Source organism: Canis lupus, chromosome 22 (genome assembly GCF_003254725.2).
Source record: "Canis lupus dingo isolate Sandy chromosome 22, ASM325472v2, whole genome shotgun sequence".
NCBI lineage: Eukaryota > Metazoa > Chordata > Mammalia > Carnivora > Canidae > Canis > Canis lupus.
Window position 1 is genome coordinate 22,156,090 of NC_064264.1, and position 18,697 is coordinate 22,174,786.

General features: G+C 33.5%; 1 protein-coding gene across 1 annotated transcript in view; it reads right to left on the reverse strand.

The window, feature by feature from the left end:
* The window catches only part of PCDH9 (protocadherin 9), an 887,338-nt gene that overhangs the window by 856,797 nt on the left and 11,844 nt on the right, over nucleotides 1-18,697 (reverse strand).

Sequence of the window (18,697 nt, forward strand, 5' to 3'; positions counted from 1 at the left end):
AGTATAGACTACATTAGCTGGTATTGTTGATCAGAATACATTGGTGCCAGGAATAATATTCATTCCTTTTCCCCCAACTGATTCTTGTTAAAAATCACTTGCATAAAAAAAAAAAAAAAAAAAAACTTGCATCTTCTAAATTATGACCAATAATTCTTATTTAACCTTTCAAGTTAATATCAGAATGGATGTTTGAGGCGAAATTAAGTGGTCAAAATGGTTTGGGATAATGTACTGTATTAATGTGTTTTAATATTACTAACAAAATATGCACTATTTATGAATTTAAAAGTGAGTAAAATCCTCGTAAGGAATGTATCTCATGAAAAAATATAAAAGAAGAAATGGATATAACTGTTGGATAGCATTAGAATAGGAAACAGCTGCAAAGAACTAATCCAATGGGGAAAATGCATATTTTGAATCACTTCACTTCTATGGAAAAAGCACCCTGTTAATCCTCGGGTGTTTAATATTTAAGATGCCAACAAGCCACCTGCCCTGCTCCTATTGGTCCTCACGTTTGACTACTTCAGTATTCAAAAGATTTTTCAGTACCTGAATGGAGAGTAAAAAGGTTTTCTGTTTTATGGGTTGCATCAGAATGTCAGTGTAAGCAAAAATATTTTCATATTTTTTATTTCATATTCATCAACTGCATTTGATGAATGGACCTGACCAACTTACTCTTTTTAAGAAAAAAAAAAACACCTGCACAAACAAAACCAGCAAATAGGGCAGATGGGTTCAATCTCTCCGGGTTAAAATATAAATTTAAGAGCAACAGTAATTTTGTAATATGCATTCCATATTTATGATTACATTTTCATCTCTGATATTTCAAATCAGTATCATTACAAAAAGAAATCCTTTCACATGAAAAATGTCAGGACCTTTTAAGGACATCTATGATTTTTTTGCTTGTCTTTAACAAGTATGCATAAAATAATCAAAGTGCAACTGGGAACGTGGTTATAAAAATTCAGCTCCACTCCCCACTTCTGATCGTAGGAAATCTGAACATGAAACAGATACTTATCCCATCCAGCAATGTAGAGGTTCATGGGTTTCATGTGGAAATAGCCAGTAGGTTGTGTCCCAACAGGCTTCAAGGGTGACCTAAAGTACTGTGGCGAACTCACAACCAAACAGGGCTTTTCCTCACTTGAGAAACCTGAATTTTCTTAGCAAAAGTAAGTGAGTCTGTCCCTCAGTAAACTAACTTGAACCAAATATGGATATTTACATTTACTGTATTTAGGAGTCTAGCCTTATCTTTTTAATAGGTTGTCAAAGGTAACACGCCAAACTTGAACTCTTAAATATCTACCTAATTTCTGTAAAGAAAGCATAAACAAGTTTGATTAACAGACCTGCATATATTTTCTTCACTGTTACCTCCATGTTAACTGCTTCTCTGCATTCTAGGACACTCAGTAAAATTCCTTGACTTCCCAATGCTGAAAACTGGACATAGTAAGTTACTAGAAATTTGAGGGGGAAGCCCATCTCGTGTCTTTTTGCCAAGGTTCCACAGGTGTTAGCACTCCACCACTTAGAACAGCCTCCCAATTAAACAGAGGCTAGCTAGTCACCACACCACATGTTGCAACTCATCATTTTATCAATAAGATCAAGTTCAGGGAACCCTTATTAGAAAACCAGAGAACAACTTCAAAAAATGCTCACAAACAAATTCAACACAAAATCTCCACATTGTACAAAACAATTTCTGAAACTTTATTGTGAATTTTAAGATACATTTAGTAAAGGATGTTTTCCTTAATATAATTAAAATAAATTGGAAAGAAATGCACACACTACTTTTTTAAAGCAAGGATAAGTACAGACTTTTGAAGCCACAATATATACAATTATATGAGTGCAATAAGCTTCCAAATACATTAGGTATATATCTGTTTAAATAAATAGTAAAATACTTGATTTGACATATGTGAGAGTCATACTGATTACACCAAAAATGTTTTACAAAATATAGCCAAAAATGGAATGTTATACATTTTGATATACAACTTTTTAAATACTTCATATATTTATTACTTAATTCAAATTATAGTGTACAAAAGTCCATTTTAATGAGGACAATTTTATGTTTTTAACACTGTTCAGTAAATATAGATATTAAGATGCATCCCTATACATGTTACTAAATCCCCATCAACTTAAATCACTAGCACAGGGAGGAAAAAAATTCTACCAATTATTAACAGTAATAATTTTTATTGATAAATTACTAATGTAACACACTGCAACAATATTTTGGTTATTTTAAATCTTCTAAAATATATCACCTAATTCTTGAGGCAAATCGTTTTCGTGTATATAAAAACTTAATTTGAAACCAAAATAGAAAGATATTGCTACATTGAACTTATCTACTCTGCAATATACTTATTTTACATAATACCTTCAGTTATCAGTTTTCAATTGGGAACGTTTTCCCTATAATTCTTTAATAATAATGCTTTGTGTAGTGCCTTAATATGAATCTCAAGAACTCATTCCACAAAGTAGCAATAGAATATACTGTATTGTGAATGGTACCTATAGAATAATGGTATTACAGGAAAATGTGACATTAAGTGTTTACATCTATAATTATTCATACATCGTAGTACAATAAGGGAAATTATTTTTAGCCACATTCCATCATTTTTTAGCATATAGTTACATGTGACAATTTATTTGGAGTATGTAAAAATGTGGCTACTTTGCAGAAGTAAAACAATATAATTACCAGAGTGGATTTTCTTTTTAATTGAAAACAAATGTTTTATTTTCCCAAGGGTTCTTTTAATAATAAAAGAATGGAAAAGGAATCAAACACATCCACCTATCTTAAAGTGGTGAAGTGGGAAGAAGGACCACTCAATGATCATTCTCTAGAAATTACGTAGGCAATAATGATTGAAAAGATGCATTTTGCATTTAAATAATGAACAATGTGCTTATTTGACTATGTCTACAGAAACTGCCTGGTAATATCAGAACACAATTATAGAATGACTAGGAGCACATTATTTTCTTTTTTTACATATGAACTACAAAGCAATGTAAGGAAACCTATTATATGTGAACTAAACTTGCATTTTTATATTTTTAGAATATTTGGATATCAACATATCTAAAAACAAGCAAGCAAGTTAAATTCTCCTAAACCTCCCCAGTATTTTAATGGAGCAGCACCACATGTCAAGCACCCAGTCAATCTCTATAACTCACCAAGTTGCCTTTTATTGGTCAGAATGAAAAGCATATACATTTTCTGTGAGAAGTCGGTTGATATCATTTGGGGGCTATATAGAGGAAACACAAAAATGCAGATTTTATCTACTTTTAGTCAGGCCATAAACTGTAAGGCACGAGCTTTGCCTTACTAAGGCCCCTTATTTTTTTTCATCAGACCTACTAATATTTGTTTTATGTTAGAAAGAAATACATAAATCATTATGGGGGGAGGGATTCGTTCTGTCCATATTTGCATTAGGGGTTGTGTGTGGGAGTGTGCTGGTATGTTTTCAGGTTAATAAAAATTAAATATAATTCAAGTAACATGTGATTGCCAAAGAGTAATCTTATTTCTTGTCCTGTAAAATCAACAGGGGTTAATTAAGCAAATTTCTATGTCTTCTCAATTCTTTGCACTTTAAGACCAGGACAGTAGCATAGCAATGACTCCTTTAACTACATTCACACTAAGTTAGACATTGCCAGTCTCTTAGCCACTCTCTTAGAATACTAGAAACTAAATAACTTCAAATACTCTTTCTTAATTTTTTAAGTTAAATAAACATAAATAAGGGTTCATAAGCTACAAATATCCTAGGTATCAAATTTATTGAAAGTTTATAAACAATCATCTTATTTGTCTATATCTAGAGCTCCATCATTTCGGTTGACGGTATACTTCTATCTTAATGCCACTCTGTATGTCAAAACCTCATCTATAATCATTTCAAATGCCTTATGATTATTTGGCATACTCTTGATCTTTCATCTTTATAATTACTATTATAAGGGGTAATTTTTAAAAGCTTTAAAAAACATCGTGAGTTGCTAGAATCCATTGCTTGACCCATAAAAGTGATGCCAAGTAAATTATTTTCGTGTTGCTGTAGTTCACTTATGTCAAACTGTGCACAGCTTTCACACAATTTTGTGGTTTAAAAAAATCAAATGCATGCAATCAAGGAAAATAAATGATCTATTGAATAGATATCTCTAATTAGAAATGGGTGTCCATTTGCCTTTTTGATCACATCACTGTTGAAAACCCACAACAGAATTTTTACTCTACTATGGTAATGTTGTGCAGCTGCATTAATCCTCTCAAAAAAAGTCATACTGTCAAAACTCTAAATATTAGCACACCCATCAGAAATCTATGTAAAAATATGTTCCAGAGCTTGCCAAATTAAAACAGTAATTTTAAAACAGTAATTTTATCAATTTGCAATAAAGATGGTTAAAAAGTTCTCAGATAACTTGAGAAAATACACAGCCTTAGTAGTAGAAGGCAGTTAATGCTTGAACAACTCAGGAGTTAGGGGCATAGTCAAATATCTGTGTATAACTTTTGACTCCCCGCAAAATTTAATACCCTACTGTTGACTGGAAGCCTTACCCACAACATAAACAGTTGATTAACACATATGCTATATGTTATATGTATTATATACTGTGTTCTTACAATAAAGCTAAAAAAAATATTAAGAAAATCATGAGAAAATAAGTTGACAGTATTGTACTGATAAAAAAAAATTCACATTAAGTGGACCTGAGCAGTTCAATCCCATGTCATTCAAGGGTCAACCGTATATTGCCATAATTCTATTGCTATCGTAGATAAGTTTTATAGCCAAAAAGGGAGCTGAAATCAAGGAAGGCTTCAATATGCTGTAGTTGAAATATTATTAAAACTTTTGGTAAGGTATGGAAAAATCTTTTCACTTCAGATATTTCTTACAGCAATATGTATATGATTGAATAGATTCGTTGTGTATATTCATCATATCTAACTTTCTTATTGTGGTCAGGCAAAGCATACCTTTCCTGTGAATGTTTTTAAGAGATAAAAGTGGTTGTAATTAAATGGACAAAATCATATACTACATACAATATTGGGTCTCCTTGTTGAATCAATTCTTGATACTTGTGAAAAGTATTTATAATGAGAAGAAACATACCAGCTTAAGTTACATAGCTGTTTTTCACTTCCCATTTTATTTTCTTGAAAGCTAATTCATTTTCCTGAATGTTCAAAGGCTGGGAATTGGTGTCCATGTGCCTTTTCTACCACATCCATGCAGAAAAACCACCACAGAACTTTCACTCCACTACTGTAATATTGTCCATTTCCATTCATCCTCTCGTGCCCTTCCACGACTTCTGTGAACTGATGTATATTAATACATAACTGTGGAGGTAGAAAGCAAAGTACCTGCTGGAGAGCCTCTGCTCTCCTCAAGGCAGAAATGTCCACTACTAAGACTATTAAATTTGGCTCCTGTAATGTCCATTTGGATGAAGCTTGCCTATCACAATCATAACCAACTAGCATAATGTCACTACAAATTATCACCGAGAATGTCGATGCAAAATTGTTTCTCACAAGGCCTTGTAAATTTCTAAATAAGAAGAACTCCAGCCATATTTTAAGTTATCTAGAAAGTGGGAGCAACACATCATGTTAAACAACCATGTCTGTATGCCAGGGTTTTAGTTTCCAAACCCCAACTGGGAACTCCATCATAAGACCGTAACCTATCGCAAAACCAAACAGGTTGGCAGTGTTCTACTTGAACCCGATAAAAAGAGATTACTAAAAGTGTTTACTTTTATGTTTGGTCTCATTAAACATGAGTAACATCAAAACAGTATAATTTTAAAAAAGATTACTTCTTTAAAAGACTCTTTAAAGAAATATACAAAAATCATTCCTCACATCGGTACCGCAAATTGATTTCCATTCTTACATATTTTATTGAGTTCAAAGTAAACTTGCCTGTATGTCTTTGAAGTCCTATCTGAGAATTATGTTTTTCCAATATCTTACCTTAATAATTTAAACTAATGAAATCTTGCCATACTCTAGTTCACTGACAAATTACCAGGTAAACTTAGGTTTCTTTCACAAATGGGTGATCTGAAAGTATGCCCTTACTAAATACTTGTTGCCTAATTAGAAACACGAAATCTACTTTGGTCAACATGTTCAATTCTGCTCTTTAATTACAATAATTGAAATTTTTCTGCCAATTAAAGCTTATTAGTAAGGGTCATCAAGAAAAAGCTACTGCCCCCAAATCAAACTAAGCTTTAAATAATAATTGAGTCCACACAATCAAAATGTAACTTTAGCTTTAAAACTACAGGTTTTGGAAGTGTAAGTCAATCTGCTTGTGTCATATCAAAAAAATTGTTCAAAGAGATAAATTTTTTATTGTTTAGGAATGTGACAGAATTTATGTTCTAAATAAGAATAGCATTCATGAAAGTTATTTAATGACCCCCGTGCACTAGACACAATGGACAGAAAGGTTAGCATGTTGTTGTTCCAAGATCACTCTCCTTTGCCAGATGGAATAAGGAAAGTTGTGTATGCGTAACTCTTAGCTATTCATTTTAACCTTCAAATGTACCTCAAAACTGCAACTTTCTCACCTAGAAGTTTTATTGTAATGCATCCATTATAAGATTCAACAAAAAAGAAATTTTATTTGACTATAGGGCTGAAATCATTCTCTCCAGTTCTCAGGCTTAAGGAGGAGGTTGAAAGTCCAACACATGGTTGGCAAGTGTTTACCACTTACTGTGAGAGTTTTAAGCAAGGAGGCATTAAACCAGTAATAAAATATGATATGTTTATAGAACTGTATAAAACTAATGGATAATTTTTGTGGTTGCAGGTGATAAAACTGAAAAACCTTATGAAAGGGCTAAAATTTAATAAACAATACTTATATGCATGTTTCTAAAGAGACGTGAGGTTGTGTTCTCACAGTGCACTACAAATAGGAGAAGGTCCATGCTGATCTTAGCTGGCAAGTTTGTGCAGAGGTGGATGGTGGTGGGTACTTCTGACCCATTCAGAAACACGGGCTGGAATATAGTTTTTTAAAAAAAGCCAGAAAGCATCATTCTAGCCTAGAGCAGAAGAGAGAGATCTTTTTGTTATCACTATAGTTTTACAGTTTGACCTCCCCCTCTTCTACATCCCTTCTTATCGGATACGAGTAGTCTAAAAAAGGATAATCAAAAAACTCTTGGTTCTATTTTGAGATTAGCAGAATGTTTTAAATTCACTGCTAAAATCCACTGTTGGTGAAAAGTATTCAGAATCCTACTGCCTAAAAGATATAAACGCTTTTCCTACTCTTCCACTCTTCCTCTGTACTGTCTGTGAAGGTTCACGGGAAACCAGAAAAACCCACACATGCCTCAGGTACGGCCGCATCATCATGCCATGTGCTCAGTGGCAAAATGTATACACAAAGGGATTAAAAACAAAACACATTACACTTTGTCCTTTTTTACCTTCACACAAAGAATGTATTTTTGGCACAACTGACTCTCAGTGATGCATCACAATTTTATTTTTTCAACTTAAAGTTCAATTGAGAGGCAGTATTGCCTAGCAACTATGAGCAAAGCTTCTGGTAGAACACTGGGAGAGTTCAAGTCCTGAACTACTCTCCACCTACAAGAACTGTGACCTTAAGCAAATCATTTAACTTATTCTCAGATATAAAAGAGGGATATTAATAATAGTACCTGACTCACAAGGTCACTGTTCTCATTTAAGGAGTTAATACACGGAAAGGGTTGAGAAGAATGCCAGGCATACAGTGAACACTCAAGTCAGTGTTGGTTATTATCATTACTGGTGTTGGAAATATAGTTTCAACATATTTCAGAAATAAAGAGATAATGGTGCCAAAATGAATATTGTGATCTTCTCCTTTAGAGCTCCAAATGTCCCCCATTCCTCCTGTGAAACGGTTTGCTATTTAGCTGAAATTAGTATGGTTTATTTTGGCCAGTTACTTTTATATATGCTTAGAGCATGTTCACATCTTTTAGTAATAAAGTAATGACTAATCATGTTAAAGTACTCAATAATTAGTTTCAACCTCAGTAACATACTATTAGGACTAATGAGTTTACTCTTCTTAACGTTAGCTTTTCCTCTGTATAGGCTACTCTAACTCTATTGTGGCTATCTAATGTTGCTTTTGTCCAGATTCCTAATGAATTTCTTTTCCAGGCAAAACATTGGAACGCACAGTCTACACAAATTCATTAATATACAAGTATCCAATTCCAAATCAGATGCTAACGGGCATCACTCTCTTTGTACTTTTACAATAGAGGACTGATTTGATTAATCATATAGCTGTGATTCACTGTATTGTCCCCAGAATGGCTCATACTGACAATGCTCCATAAACTCACAGGATTTTAAGACTTGGCCTGTCCAGCTTCTCACCTTGCCAGTGACTGCTTACATCTCATTCCATCAATTACTGCTCAAAATAGCTAAGATGCCTCTTAGGGAAGAATCACAGGATATTCATTTGACACTTAATCTATGTGGCTTATTGTTTTCCTTTATATTACTTTTAGAGTCTTTATAATTTGCTGTTGCCTGGGTTAGTAAAATTAAATAGTTTGGAGATTTTATTTTGAATTACCTCCAAATGACCTTATATTCGTGGAAGAAAAAAATTTAAGTATCAGGTCCACATAGCCATATGGCTAAGAAAGGCATCTCTGTTACACATTCAAGATGTGAGCGTTGAATGAGGCTGCTTAATATGAAAAACAAACAAAAAAGAAGTGTCTTGTGACCAACATGTGGCATTTCTGGAACTACATCTCCATCTTTGTCAACTCCTAAACACATCCACCTACAGTGTAAAAATAGCCTTTTTGTAATACCTCCAGCAGAAACACTGATATAACTGTTCTTTCCTAAAGTTTTTATAAGATGACAGAGCACAGTGCAGTAAGTCAGGATAAATGGAAGCAAATTTGAGGTTCAGAAATCATTGAGGTATTAGATATTAGAATGAGCATTCCTATGCTACTGTTCAGGTTTCAGAACCATCCTGAAAGGTCCCCTTTCTGTACTGTTCTGGAGAGAATGTGGTAGGCTGCTCTGTTGTGGCAAAACATAGTTCCAGTATATGTTCCTGTAAGCAAATAGCACTTGTTGTCTGACATTTAGGCGGTATATTTGGGGGCCACTTCAGTTAATTTGCAAATCAATCTTTTTAATCCCAAACTTGATTTTCCTTCAGCAATAGATTGACAGTTCTGATTATTTACATTATTTCTTCTATTTAACCCTATTTTGTGTTTGAATAAACATGCTGCCAATAAAATCAACAAGCATTAGGTTTATTAACTTTTCCAGGATGTATCCTGAAAATAAACACCACTGTCAATCTAAATGGCCACTGTTTGACTTTTCAAAAATTATATTTACACATTACCCCAAAACTATGTATCTCTAATATTCACAAAAGTTAAAATACTAAAATTCATCTTCATGCTTTACTACAGAAAAAAATTCAGAGTAGTATTATTGATCAAAGTAGGGTAACTACATCCTGTTTTAACTGGATAATTTTCTAATCAAATTATAAACACCAATAATCTGTTTGAAATTTTTAGAGTTCTTCTGTTTTGTGCTTTCTGATTCAGGAGGAAAAAAAGTTAATTTTCTAGCTCAGAAGGGAAAATGAATCAGGCAGAGACCTCAAAGAAGATAAAGGCAATGCTCTGTTATCAACATTAAGGCAAGAGAATGATAACAGAGATCAAACAAACAACGGGGATATTGCAAATTGTTCATTGTCAGGAGAGATTGAACCATAGGGTTTATTTTGTAATTGTTTTTCATGAGTCAATGTCAACATTGATTTGCACTGTTTGAACATATATCAAATGATAGAAAGAAGTAGGCCAGACAGATATTGGGTGATATGAGGAAATCTGCCAAAGAGGATGTCTAAGTATTAATTAAAGTCATAGTTCAATTTTTAATAGAAATGAAAACAAATGGCTGAATTTGATGATATAATTTTCAGATGAGAAAATGTAATTCTCAAAATGCTAAGTGAAACTTCAGCAAAGTATAAGTGTTTTTGAATAGATAGGATTGTTGCCAAAAATTAGAAAGCAGGAAGTACCAAAGTTTTAAAAATAGGAAAATCCATTTATTTTAATAACCCCTACTGGTTCATTTTCTTTGGTACAGCAATGCACAGTCACAAAAATCATAGTAAACAATAAATTAAAACTATGTAAAGACACCAAGTTAACAATTACCGTAATGATGAGATTGACACATTTCTGATCGATCATATGTAGAAACTAGCTACTGCAAACAGAGTAACATTCATGTGATTTCCATACCAATCCTTATTTATATGTATCTATTTTACTAAGTTTAATGTATACTGTTTCTTGGTACTAAATTAGCTTAACAAACTGTCCATATTTTCACATTGAAAAATGGATTACATTAGTTATGTGCCTGGTCATATCAACAAATTTATCATTTCCCAAATTATTTTATTAAGTATATTTAAGTGCCATTAACACATTTTATTCCTAAGGTGTACACATTCCTAAGGTTTCAATTTTGTAGCTCATTTAGGTTGGAGTAATTACTTAGAGATAGTTGCCTAAGTATCCACAGAACAGTTGGAAAGATCTTTTTGGAGGTAGGCACCATCTTGATGGTTATCACTGAAGCCTAACTGCATTTAAAATAGTACATTTTCTGGCAGTAAAAATTTATCTTAAAAAAAGGTCTGCACAAGAAAGTGCAGGTGAGGCATTAAATGCACCATTTTTCTAAAAAAAATTCTGTTTGAATACTATGTCAGAATTTTGAAATGACCTGCTCATATAAACATCATCCATATGTAAATTAGTGTTTTAGAAATGATTAAAGTTAAAAATATTATAGTCTGTCTTGCCTGAAATATAAAGCTCACTTATGACATTCTCTTCTGTGATTAAAGGAAACCAAATCTTCAGGATATCACTGTTTCTCAATTTAAGAACAAAATATACAATGAAGGTCTCAATTTTTCAACATCATTTCATTGCATTAATTCCTTGAAATATTGTGATAACTATTCATAAGAAAATAGACTTGCCCAACTCATAACCATCTGGAGGTAAAAGCCAATTAAACCAAACATTTATTCTAGCAAGAGTTTAACATCTATGTTTCATTTAAGCTTAAATCTTTTCAAAGGGTGAAGGCTGTTTTGCAGAATATCATGATTCAAAATGACCCTTTAAAAAGGGATCTCTAAAAAAAAAGGGGGGGGGATCCCTGTGTAAGTGGAACTCCATTTGTAGAGGACACTGTCTTCTTCAACTTAGGTTATTATTCAATATTATCAATGTGTGCCATGTTTTTAAAGTGATTTTTAATATAGCAAATATGCTAATCTCATAGTTACAAAAATGAAGTTTTCTCACAACTATATTTTATTAACACCTTTGCCTGTAGAAGACGTGTGATTTTAAGGATGAAAAAGTGTATTTCCCTCTAAATTAACCAAAGGATAAATTTAAATGTGGCATTCTTATAATTAGAGTAATAGATCTTAGAATTTTATTACCCTACTGAAAGATCAAGTCTCTGGCACTAGTTAAGAAAAAGACTTCAAAAAATATATTTCAGAGAAATGATGACATCAATTTAAAACAGAGAGAACTCATATTTTAAATAAGGGAATTCCAAGAAAAAAAAAAGTATTGTGTTTAAAACCCACTGGAATCTTTTAAAGCAAAAGCAATGTCTTATTTTCTTAAAAATCTTTCTCTCTCATATGGTTTCTGGATCACAGCAGTGACTCAATAGATGTCTGTTGAATAACAGAATTAATGAAAAATAAATATTAACATACATATATCAGTAGATCCTATTACAGGTCTTTGGCAGAAAAAATTCATAGTTATGTATTTTTTAAAAAGATTTAAAAAATTCTCAAAAAAATACACATTTAAAACTGTAGGATATAATTCTGGAACAAGTTTTAGTATCCATTAAGGAAAATATAACATGGTGTAGTAGTCTAGTGATAAAGGTTAGAAATTGTCTACTTGCAAAGCTTATGCCCAAATAGGAATTCAACCTGGAAAGGTCCCTCACATAGCTACAGGAAAAAGATCAAGTGGACTCTGTTCACAGAAGGAGAGATGTGAGAACTGCAGCACAAAAAATATAATTCTCTTCATAAAATAAGTGTTTGGTCATTATCTGAACTGTAATTTACATATACTTCCTGGGATGCACAATCACTTCTCTATTCTAAGAGTTAACAGAGGTTTATCATTGAAATGGACAACATAAAATGGCGGTCATCTTGACTTCTATTTATGTATATATAGTATACATTTATATGTACTTGATGCCATGAGAAGACTAAATATTTTTTTTATAAAAAACAATAAATCTAAAAAAACCCCAATAAATCTAAATCTTTAGAGTCTGATTCTTGCCACTTAAAATGCATTTAACACCTTCATTTTGTCTGATTATCTCCATGTTTGCCCTGGTGGTGGGATTAAGTAAAATTTATTGAACATCTAGTATATGCCATGCTATAATCTTTACAACTCCTTGAAGTCTGATAACTCAAGGTAACATCCATACTATGTCCCTGCTCTGCTCACCATCCCACTGCTGTAAGATAGAACATCTTAGCATAAAACAATCAGTACTCTAAAGGAAATCCTGCCAATGTGCTATGTTTTATGTTTGATTCAAATTTTCCAAGCACAAGGAGTAAGTTTGCATATTGTTTTTGTTCTAAAGTCCTTTTTTTCTTACTTAGCCACTGTCTGTATATAAAATTAGAACTAAACCAAAAAGCCAATACAATTTTATCACACTGAGAAGATAGTAAAGGTCAGTAAGACGTTAAAATTTTAATTTCTACAACCAAGTCACAATGAAGCAACTAAAAATTGGCCAAATCTACTTATTTAGTTGATAAAGTTAATTGAATTAGTAACAAATCCCCACTACATTCTGCTCCAAATCCAAATCAATAACTTCATCTTGATGATTTCAGCTAGTCTAACACAAGGCAATGATTCTGACTCCAGGATATTTAAAAAAGGTATTTTTCAGATGCTATCATATCGTGTTATATTTTCATTTGTTGGATCCCATTTATGTTATTACGTCACCTACAGTTTCAAACAATATAGGGCTGCATATTTAGACATTAAAAACTTGCTTATAAGTGAATATATATTACTTTAAAATAAGAAAGGAAAAAATCTATTGATTTTTATGCTTCTGGCTTACATATGATGAATCCCAGAAATATGATCCATATACTCCAAGGCATTTTAACTAGTTTGATTACACCATGGATGTCATTACTTCAACAGAGATGCTTTCTAGTCTATGGAATAATTGGAAGCAAAAACCAGCAGGTTTCAAATGGCTCCAGCTGTGTTAAGTACTGACTGTGAAACAGATTCACTCTCTTATATGTTGTTTTGTAATAGGAGTGATGTATAAGGTGAAAATCCCCAGACGGGTGGAGCTCCAATGGGTAATCAACAGGGAAGTAAATTAATAACAAATGCTAAAAGCAGAATAATTTTAAATACAACATGCGAAAGAAAATGGTGAAACACTCAAAATGAAAGACAAAGCAATTATATAAATGGGAAACAATAGGGACTAAGATTCAAAAGAAAGGCAGAAGATCCTGTCGGCACTATTCTGATGCTGTTGTTACAAGATCAACTTTTCAGAAATCCTACATAACCGCCCCCCGCCCGCCTTCCAAAAAGTGTTCTAAACCAAAGGTAGATTAACAAAGATAACTTACTTATTAAAAAGATATAAAACTCAGATTCCAAAAAACCACCAAGAACAAAACTACGAGAAGAGGCATTAAGTGAAATCAGCACCTCTGTCAGTGGCAAGCTGATATCCTTGGACAGAAAAAAAGAAAAGAGCAGATAGGTTTTGTTTTGTGTGAGGTTTTTTTGTTGTTGTTGTTGTTTTTGTTTTTTTTTTTAATGTCTGCCTACCGGAGGCCAAACATTTAGAGGGGTCCACGTACCCATTCACTTAATCTCAAGATAACCTATGGCTTAGGCATGATCACATTCATTTTACAGACAAGGAAAGCTAGGACTGGTATATTTAAATGAAATGCCCAATGTCACAGTTTTTAGTAGCAGTTCATGGAGTCATTTTTCCTACTCCAAATATCAAATTACTTCTTGGGTCTCGGTTTTTTTTAGCTGGAAAAAGAATTAAATAGGCCAAACAGTCTCAAAGGCCCATTTGAGTCTTGAGAAACTATTCTGTGCGTTCTTTTAGACACCAAATTTATCTTTCTAAAATTAATATAGTAGCTAGACACTGCTCTAATCACTATTCAATTATTATTTTGCTTCTTTTTATAGAATTCATACGTGATTCTAAGGTGATGTCTGGCTGACTCAAAAGATTATTAAGGGAACTTTAATGTAACAACTTTTTTTCTTACTTCTAAATCACCTGTCCCTATCAAGCAGGTAACAAAGTAAATCTATTGATCACTAAGTTTAGAGGTAATTATTCAATAATCTAGGTATTTAAAGATTCAAGTCAAAATTTCTGATGAGAAAGCTTAGAAGAAAAGGAATCTGGGACGTTCTGGGTGGCTCAGTCAGTTAAACATCCACTCTTGGTTTTGGCTCAGGTCACGATCTTGTGGTGGGTGAGATGGAGCCCAGCATTGGGCTCTCCACTCAGTACAGAGTCTGCTTCAGATTCTTTATCCCTTTATCCCTTCCCCCGCTCATGCTCTCTCTCTCTCAAATAAATAAAATCTTAAAAAAGGAATCTGATTCTGTTTTTTTAGTTCATCCTTTTGTTTTCCATTATATCTCAATATATATTTTTTAAAAAGGTATTATGATGGGCAGACATAGTGGTGTGGAAGAAATGAGGGAGAAGATGGAAATTGGAGATATCTGATTATGTGACAGGAAACTATTTCCATTAGAATCAGTAGTTTGGCAGTTTTCTAATTTTCTGCTTCCCTCTGATGTACATGCAGAAATCATTAAGTCAAGACAGTGATAAAAGATACAAAGGTGTACTATATATGTTAAAAAATCAAAATGGTAAAATACAGAGTCTAAGACAAGCTATACAAGCTCATCCATAGGACTGAATTAAGTTAGACCTCCAGAAATATGAATAGAGGGGTGCCAGAGAGACCATAATTCCTTAGATTACAGAGCATGGCGATTCCTCGGCCACAAAATATTCTTTAAACTAATTAGAGCTTTTGTCATCAGGACACAGATGTTATAGAGGAAAATATGTACGGCAGCTAAAGTCAAACATTCACTCTCTCCACATATATTTTATTCATTTTGGCCTCTGTCACAGCAGCAATGGATACAGATGAACTTCTCTGTGTCATACACTTACCACATTTTAATGTAATCTAGAGTTAGTTTACTAGGAGGTAATTTGTAAAGAATAATTTTGAGTGCACTGAGTTGCCCTATAATATGGTTTTAAAATATATATATAAATGGTTTGCAAACCTTTGCAACAAAAATATGTCCCTAATGAAGAAAATGTTTCAAACATATATAGCCTAAAAATAGTGTTTTACAAGTAAAAGTAGGCCACCACATATAAGGAAGAAATACTAGAGTAAAGGTAGGGTTGTAGCCTGGAAATAAAAGCCATTGGCTTTAGCCATGTGACTTGGAAAAAGAAAAAAAAAAAAAAGCCCAACATATTTTCTGAATCTCAGTTTCTACATTAGCTGAGAGAGAAGGGAATATCTTCCTTATACGGTTATGGGGATTAAATCAGTGCAACTGCTATACACACAGAAAGTACAACGCCAATATCAGCTCCTCTCTCTCGGTTAGGCCAACACTTACTGAATGCCTACTAAGTTCACTCTTAGGCATCGTTGTAGATTTGGTCTTGGAAATAGAAAGGTAAATAAGATACATCTCTTACTTTAAGGAACTTGCCTACAGCACTGTAATTATTAAGCTTTAAATTATGATATAGCAGTATTTGACTTAACTGAGTTACCACTTGAGACTGAAGGATCATGAGGAACGAGGACCGTGTTTTGAACAATCCTGAATATACGCCTGGGGTTGCTACTGCATTGGCTAGAGTGGATGCACAGCCTTGCCAATAACAGATGGTCCTACAGGAATAGTTTAAACCCTGAGGAGCGTTGCTTCCAGTATCATCCAGAAGTCAATAACCTTAGCGAAAGCAGAATTTAATTGTCTAAAACAGAGACTTGAGGTGTCAAAATGATTTTGCTTAATTATTACCATGTTTAAAAATCAATCAATGAATTCAACATATTTTGCCGTCACTGCTTGGCAGAAGATTTTGCTGTCAAGACCAAGAATGAGCTCATGTCAAACTAAAATATCCTAAAGACTGTGTCTGTTTTTACTACAATTTAATGTAATTTTGATACTCATTTCAATTCTGCAGCAAAAAAGAGAATTTATTTTTATAAAAATTCTAACATCTTTTTTATGTTGGAAATTTGAAGATTAGGAATGCATTGGAACATTAATCCACACAGTTAAATTTAACATTACTTCTTCACCTTGAAAATGGTTATCAGTAAGAAAAACTCAATTTTAAAAATTGCAAAGGAAAAAAAGATCGAGATTTTCTATTTCTAGGAAGAAAGGACACATTGTGGGTGTTTTGATACTTTACGGATGTTCTTGAGCAAAACACACAGACATGCAGAATAGATGTGCAGAAAAAATTCTGCGTCATTTAAAAATCTCTCAAGAAACTTAAGAAAGCAGGTGTATATTAAGTAACATAAATGAATATAATCCACCTAGTGAATGACATGAAGTGGAGCAAAGAAAAGTCGCCAGTGCAGGTGTGTTCACAGCTGACAAACAGAAGGAAGGCTATTGTGATTCTAGGCTTCCAATGTGAAAATTGGTTCAATGACATGAATATATGACACAGGAGGGCATCAACTCACAACTCAGAACTCACTCCATTTTGTCTCCATTTGTCACTTGCACCTTCTACAAAAAGTTTCCTGCAGAATCCTATGTAGCTGTGTATTTGAAAGTCCTCAGCATGCAACTCCTATCACACAGAGGCACAGACTGGTTATATCCTCCGAATCCAAAAGACACCAGTATTTTTTTTTTTTCCCAAAGAAAACATCTACTACAGAACTCCTGTCAGCAGAAGACATTTTCTTCCTATAAAAGATATGGTTTCATTTTCTATATCCTTCTGTGTTTCCATTCTTTTCCATATTGAGGTTTGTTTAATGAGGAAAAAAACCTCATTCACTGAATTGCGGTTGCTATTGTCTTGCACAAAAAACGTTTTTGTTTTAAAAATCAATCATCTATGATGATTCTCAGCAAGTCCACTGTACCTACTGTGGACTGCACATGGATTATATGCTCTTTCTGGTAGGCAAAAATATAGGATTTGTAAAATCATTTCAAAATATGCATGGCTATTTCCACTGATTTATATCTAACGGGGCCAAAGACATTAAGTATTAAAGAACTGCAAGGCATTCTACTGAGCACTGTCATGAAGGTAAATGTATTGAAATGCACATATGTCTGGAACTAGATGCTGTGCTATGGATACACAGTATTTACAAATGGAGCAAAGATGAATTCTAAAAATACAGCCTGAGAAATGTTTCCATATCAATTCCTAGGAGGATCAAAGCACTCACTTAGTAGCCAGCCCTCTTCATTATGGTAATGCTATAGTTTTAAGGATACCTAGGGTTTTAATCTGATTTACATGTAGAGGAGAATCTATGCACACACAATTGAGGGTTTCTTCTCAGGAAGAGTTGAAAGCCAGACCACAGGCATCCAAAGTGCTGAAGGTAAGTGTGGGCAGGGCTGCACCGTCCACTTGGCATCATTAGATCCATCAGAAGGCAAATCTGTCTATTCTAAGGCATGTGTTTGGCATTTTTATTCTTTCAGACACTTCCAATGTTTCTGCATTTGGAAAAAATAGGCAAGACTAATTCCCCAGGCTATAAATCACTCTAATGCGGAGGGGAAATGTGTTAGCTAGTTGTATTACAAAGCCTTTACTTCATATTTAATAGGCACCTGCGATACCGGCATTATACAAAGCTCTCTACTTTGCAAATCTTTAAAACCCCACTTAATTTTCAGCACTGATTTCCTGCAATCTAAGAGCTTATGAAGGGTTCACTGTGTTCATACAGATCTATGCAAAATGTGCCAGAACTTCCCTGTCTGTGATGGCATTCATTTGGAGGTGAATCCCAAATTTCTATCACTGGCATGCTTATTTCCGACCAAAATAAATATTCTTAGAATGAAAGCTGAAGATTAGGAGGACAAAAAAAGGAGGCAGAGTAACTAGCACTGGGAGAGATATATGCAAATATCAGCTCAATGACAATTCTTCATAGCATTTACAATTGAAGCTTAAAGACCCAAATACTCTGCAACCCATTAGTTTCTCAATATCCTGGAAGGGATTAGAGTATTTCTTAATCAACTGCTAACAGACTGAAAAAGGCCAGAGACTGGATATTCGCAGGCAGTGCAACACTAAAAGGCAGAGATGGTCAGATAGAAAGACAAG